Below are 6,000 nucleotides of genomic sequence, written 5' to 3'. Positions count from 1 at the left end.
CCTCTAATGTCTGGATATTCCGCTCTGACTGTCCATCTGTCTGAGGATGATATGCAGTGCTCAGGTGTAATCTCGTACCCAAAGCCTGCTGCAAACTGTGCCAAAAGTGAGAAGTGAATCGTGGATCACGATTTGATACGATAGACTTCGGCACACCATGAAATCTGACTACCTCTCGTACATAGATCTCAGCCATCTGATCGTGTCGATATGTCATTCTGTATGTAATAAAACATACTGATAGGGTTAGTCTGTCAATAATGATCCAAATCGCGTCACAACCTCGAGATGATCGAGGTAACTTCGTCACGAAATCCATGGAAATGTGATCCCATTTCCATTCTGGAATAGACAAACTCTGAAGTAAACCTCCGGGCTTCTTTCTCTCAGCCTTCACCTGTTGGCAGCTTAAGCACTTAGACACAAATTCTGCAATATCTGTCTTCATCTGTTTCCACCAGAATTGTGTCTTCAGATCGTTGTACATCTTCCTGCCACCAGGATGGATACTGAACCGACTATAGTGCGCTTCTGACATAATCTGTTGTTTCAAATCTGAAACATCTGGCACTACAAGACGGTTATTCATGTATAGTACCTGATCACGTACCTGATATTCTGACACATGCCCTGATCTGACCATCCAAATTGATCTCTGAACATTCTGATTCGTTCTTTGTGCTTCTTTAATTCGTATAATCAGATCTGGCTCAACTTGAATCGAAGCAAGTAGCAATAGTCTACTACCTGTATCAAATGCCAATCCAGACAAACAGCAATCTTCAACTAAATTCGAAACCCCTATCGTCGACAAGGATAAAGCACAAACCTTTCGACTCAAGGCGTCTGCTGCTGCATTTGACTTCCCTGGATAGTATTTGATTTCGCAATCAAAGTCTTTCAACAAATCGAGCCATCTACGCTGTCTCATGTTCAACCCAGATTGAGAGAACAAGTATTTCAGGCTCTTGTGATCGGAGTAAATCTCAAACTTCTCGCCATAGAGATAGCGACGCCAAATCTTCAATGCAAATATGATAGCCGCCCATTCAAGATCATGAATTGGGTATCGAGTCTCATGTGAATTTAATTGTCTCGAGGCATATGCGATCACATGACCTCGCTGCATAAGAACACACCCTAGCCCTCTGTGAGATGCATCACAATATACAACGAAATCGCCAGTACCTGAAGGAATCATCAAGACAGGTGCACTGATCAGCCTCTTCTTCAATTCTAAGGAGCTAGACTCACAATCTTCAGACCACATGAATGGCGCATTCTTCTGTGTCAACTGGGTAATCGATTTCGCAATGCTGGAGAAATCTTTGATGAATTTTCTGTAGTACCCTGCTAGACCATTAAACTGCCTATCTCTGGCACAGAAGTCGGTCTCGGCCAACTGATAACAGCTTCAACTTTACTCGGATCCACAGAAATACCGTCTCCAGATATGATATGACCCAAGAAGACAACATGTCTCATCCAAAACTCACATTTTGACAGCTTAGCATATAATCTTTCATTTCTCAGTGTTTGCAACACAACTCTCAAATGATTGGCATGCTCATTCAGATTCTTAGAGTATACCAAAATATCATCAATAAAAACAATCACAAACTCATAGAACCGTCTTTCTTTCGCACAAATAGCACTGGAGCGCCCCAAGGTGATACACTAGGTCTGATATATCCCTTGGCTAGAAGATCTTCTAACTGTGCTTTCAGTTCTTTCAGCTCTATCGGCGCCATCCTATACGGAGCTCTCGAAATAGGAACGGTACCTGGAATAAGATCTATGCTGAAATCAACCTCTCGAGCTGGAGGTAACCCTGGAATCTCGTCAGGAAATACATCTGCAAACTCCCGTACTACTGGCAAATCTGCCAATGCCGGGCTCGATTTCTGTAGATCTACAGAATAATCTAGGAACCCTTCTGCTCCTTTCTGCAACAATCTACTCATAGTCAGAGCAGATACTAAGGGCATCCGAGATCTGGAACCCTTACCATAAAATTTCCACTCCTCTGTCATTTCAGGTCTGAATCTGACAATCTTGTGAAAACAGTCTACGGTAGCTCTGTACTTAGTCAACATGTCAATCCCGACAATGCAATCAAAATCAGATAACCCAAGTACAACACAGTCCAAATCAATTTCATGCCCCTCAAACTGTAGTATACAATGTCTAACTGAAGTCACAGATATAAGTCCACTTCCCAACGGAGAAGAAATAGATACTACAGTAGACATTGACTCGAAAGGCAAGGAATGCAACAATGCAAAACATTCTGATATAAATGTATGTGATGCACCTGTATCTATCAACACATATGCAGGATAACCGCAAAGAAAACAGTTACCTGCAATCACGTCGTCTGGCGCATCCTGTGCCTGCTCCTATGTCAATGCAAACACCTGAGCCTGTTGTCTAGGAGGTTGGCTCCTTGTCTGGCCACCTCTGGCTCTAGGCTGGGACTATGTGGGCGTGGGCTGGAAGGAATGGACAGACGAAGCTTGCCTCTCGGGCTGAGCTACCGAGGCTGATGACCCTGCACTCTGAAATCTCTGGGCACCTTTTTGGGAACAAACTCTGGCGAAGTGTCCCGGCTGTCTGCAATAGTTACATCTGCCCATCACTCCCTGACACTGCTCAGTGGCATGCCTACCACCACAAGAACTGCAATAGACACCTGTATAATCGGTACTCTGGCCAGGACCTCTCTGTCTTGACCCACTGGAGCTCGACGAACTGCTCCCTGCTCTCTTAAACTGCTTATCCTTAGCTTTCAAAAACTCTTTCTTGCCACTACTGCTTCCACTATCAAATCGAGGAGGAGGTAGTGGAAACTGTACGGCGGGCGGTGGCGTCGGTCTCTGACCCTGAACACTATATGAAGCTCCTCGCTGCCTAATCAAGCCAGCCTCTGATCCCTTTGCTCGGTCCAGCGCCTCAGAAAAAGTGTTGGGTCGCCCCGTGTTCACTAAGGTGAAGATGTCTGGATTCAAACTATTTATGAACTGATCGGCAACCACCTCGTCATTCCCTGCTACATGTGGTGCAAATCGAAGCAAGGAAGAAAATTTGGCAACATACTCCTCTATGTTCCATTGCCCCTGTCTCAAATTGGCGAATTCTGCCCCTTTGTCTTTTCGGTATGATACTGGAAAGAAACGTTGATAAAATTCATCTTTAAAAACTTTCCAAGTAATATCAATACTTCGATGTTCTAGGACTCGTTTCGCCGTTAGCCACCAACTCTTCGCCACTTCTTGCAATTGATGTCCGATCAGTTTCACTCTACGTTCACCTGAATAGGCAAGTGATTCAAATAACATTTCTATATCATCCAGCCAGCTTTCGCAATCCGCTGCATTCTCAGTGCCTTTCAAGGTTGGGGGTCGGAACGACTGAAACCGCTTTAACAGAGTCTCCATCGGGATAGCGGTTACGTCCATCTGAGCACCAGACGTACTCCCCTGTTCTGGCACTTGTCCTGCAGCTGTTTGCGGTATCCTTCTAGGCGGCATATCTGGTTATCAAGCAGGGTAGTACACAGGCTATACAAGCTGTCTCAGCCCTCCTCTGATCATATACCTCTAATCCAGAATCAGTTCTGATTCAGTCTTGGCAATTATATGCTGTAAATCAACTCAAATATAATACAACACATAATAAGGAAAGCAATAAATCATGCTAGCACATCAAAAGCAAGGAAGATGACTCGATCTACCCCGCTCATTCTATTCTATCTCAATCTACAGAACCTACTGCTCTGATACCACCTGTTGTGGGGACCCGGGCTCTAAATCGACTCAATCTGGGATTAAGTGGATCTGTGAGAAAATGTGGGTCAAATTTTCGCTTTTCAACATTAATTCTAATGTATATAAATAAGCATAAGATCTTTACTTATTTTACAAACATACAAATATGTCTTGTTCTAATACATCAATCCAACTAGTGTTTAATACAAAATACCAAAATACAAGTAGTCCAAGTCTAATAAAAGCCACTAGTCATCTTCTGCGCCCGTAGTCACCACGCTATCTCGAACTCATCTCTGTCGTGACCCAGATCCTGCCCCACCTGTTATTATGCACACATACAGACATAACAACAGCCGAAAACTCCGGTGAGAACAAATCCCAGTATAAAACATGTATACATGCATATGCATAATAAAATCATAAAGCACAATCTCATGCATGTAACATAAATCATAGGTTCCATAGTCTATGAAACCAATCTATAAAAACATGCAATGCAAATCAACTCATGTCTTGACTCAACTCGACTCTACTCTAGGGATCCCGGGGTGAATAAGACGTCACTGTCTGTTACCTACCCTCACAATCGGGGTAACTGTACGTCTTACTCCTAGACTTCGGTCGTGTCTGTATCGAATGTCTACGATCGGAGTAAGTCTGCTCCTATGCGTCGATACACCGAACGTCTAGTTTGACAAATCTGTCAATGACTCTCCTATCTCAATGCTTGAATATAAATCTATAGACAAAGCATGATCATATCAAGAGATTTGAATATAAATCTATAAACAAATCCAAATCATATCAAAAGATACAATAACAAATCTAGTATGTGATTTTGTTGGGAAACTCCAATCAAATCTGATTCGAGTCGTATCTTCCCCACAATCACATGAATTATACCTTTCTTGTCGAATAATCTGTCGTAGTCGAAGTCTCGATATCAAAAGCGTCAATACAAATCTGAAATGGCAATCACCAATGTACATTCTATCAATCTCTCAATCAATTCAATACATATAGGACTCAAAATTCAATCTGAATAACATTCGACGGCATATCGGCGTGATTTCTCGATACCGGTCAATTCAAATCTCAACAAGAATTCATATCAACTCTCAATAATGAATAATCAATCCCATATACACATATTAGTACTCAAAATCTGCATATTCTCAAATCAAGATATGTTAAAATTCATAAAAATTGCATACAGTACTATTTCTTCGATCCGATTTCGAATCTACAATCACTACAATCATATGAATCCATAATCTCTATCATATCAAGCTTTTCCCAACATCTACATATGTATAATTCGAACCATGCTGGATAACAATACTTACACCCTTTTGTAGCTAATAACAAGAGGATCAATAATCTAAGCTCAGATGGAAAATCGGTTGGCCGGATCGTGCAAAACCCACAATCTAAGCTATAATGCAATTAGAAGGAACTCTGAAGCTTTTCTCGTTTTTCACTTCTGAAATGGAAGGGGAAAGAGCCACCTCTATATATATCTTGCATGGAAAGGGACACATGGTTTATTTTTCAAGTTACACGTATGACCGCGGGTGCGGTGATCTCTTCCGCGCGGGTGCGCTCATGCTTCGGCAGCACTTTCATTTTCTGAAATTCAACGACCCCGGGTGCGGTCCCTCCTTGACCGCGGGTGCGGTCTTGCTTCGAATAAAATTTCCTAACCTACTGGACATCGACCGCGGGTGCGGTGGCTCTTGGACTGCGGGTGCGGTGTGGCTTCGGCCTCACCTTCAAATTCAGAATTATGTTACCGCGGGTGCGGTCTCTTTCTAAGCGCAGGTGCGGTCTATCTTGTACTCAAAACTCTAATTTCTCGTGCATTTTCTACCCTCATTGCATGTCATGCGTTCTCATATCTCTGAGTATCATATTAATGAAGACGAATGAATCTCGAGCCTTACAGTCAGGGTGTGATGGGCAGATGTAACATATGTAGGCAGCAGGGACATGTCGCCAAGGTCTGTCCACAGAGGGGTTCACAGAGATTTCAGGGTGCTGGGTCTTCTGCATCAGTAGCTCAGCCTGAGAGGCAAGCTTCGTCTGTCCATTCCTTCCAGCCAACCCCTACACCGATTCAGCCCCGAGCCAGAGGTATCCAGACAGTGAGCCAGCCTCCCAGACAACAGGCTCAGGTGTTTGCATTGACAGAGGAGCAAGCCCAAGAGGCACCGGACGATGTGATAGCAGT

This window comes from Primulina eburnea, chromosome 16 (genome assembly GCF_022965805.1).
Source record: "Primulina eburnea isolate SZY01 chromosome 16, ASM2296580v1, whole genome shotgun sequence".
Taxonomy (NCBI): Eukaryota; Viridiplantae; Streptophyta; class Magnoliopsida; order Lamiales; family Gesneriaceae; genus Primulina; species Primulina eburnea.
Note: the sequence above shows the minus strand (reverse complement) of the source record.